This window comes from Dama dama, chromosome 7, assembly GCF_033118175.1.
Source record: "Dama dama isolate Ldn47 chromosome 7, ASM3311817v1, whole genome shotgun sequence".
Classification (NCBI taxonomy): domain Eukaryota; kingdom Metazoa; phylum Chordata; class Mammalia; order Artiodactyla; family Cervidae; genus Dama; species Dama dama.
In genome coordinates, this window is record NC_083687.1 from 8166549 (window position 1) to 8167519 (window position 971).

Here is a 971-nt window from a genome sequence, read left to right on the forward strand (position 1 = left end):
TCTGCTAGCAGTTAGACATTCTACTGGTAAAGTTAGCAAGAAAAGCCTTTGCTAATAAGAGAGGATTGAATCACAAGAAAGCATGCGTCAGGACATAACAGAAAGACCAGCTATTTAATGAGAGATCTCTTATAGCAGGTAGAGAGCACCAACTTAGCTTTTTTTTTTTTTTTTTTGGCTGTGCTGGATCTAGTTATGGCATGAGAGATCTTTTCTTGTGGCATGTGGGATCTAGTTCCCTGACCAGGGATTGAACCTGGGCCCCCCTGCATTGGGAGTGCAGAGTCTTAGCCACTGGACCACCAGGGAAGTTCCCAACTCAGTTTTTTGGGGGCTGAGTTTTCAACATGGATTGTGTGGCTCAGGAAACGTGCAAAATGAAGCTTAGAGCAAGATGTTATGATATTTTAATGCAAAATTACAGTTCTTTACTTTTTAAAATTAGACTTTATGACCAAAAGAATAATACAAACATTCTTTCTAAAGGAGATACAACCAAATGTAACAATTCCTGTAACTTAATATACTAAGAAGAGTTAAGATTACTCTAGCTGAAGTAGAAATTTTTCTTCTTATATATAATTTATTATAAACAAGTTCTTATATTCAACATAGCATTGTACTTTGTAAAAAATTATGGAATAGTTGTTGAAATTTGCCTCAAAAATTCATAGAGGTAGAATTAAAATTCAGTCATTAGTTTGAGATATTAGAACCTGACTTTAGAACTTAAATCAAGGGATATAATTAAATTTGCTTGGGGACCCTTTCACGATCACTGACTTGTAGGGAATACCATAGCTTCACAGCTGTGTATCCGCCCCAAGTCACAGATAAAAATAGGAAAAACTACCTTCCACCAAAGACTACCTCCAGAGAACTGGTATTTACCCACATCCCTTTCAATTCTTTAGAATTCCTCTTTTCTGTCCCTGTTGCCAGAAATTTCACATTTTGAGACAAAAGAAAGA

At 36.0% G+C, this 971-nt stretch overlaps 1 non-coding gene across 1 annotated transcript; it reads right to left on the reverse strand.

Moving 5' to 3' along the window:
- Positions 1–235: 235 nt before the first annotated feature.
- On the reverse strand, positions 236–309 carry TRNAG-CCC (transfer RNA glycine (anticodon CCC)). Its single transcript has one exon. It is a non-coding gene; the product is annotated as a tRNA-Gly (tRNA).
- Positions 310–971: the final 662 nt, after the last annotated feature.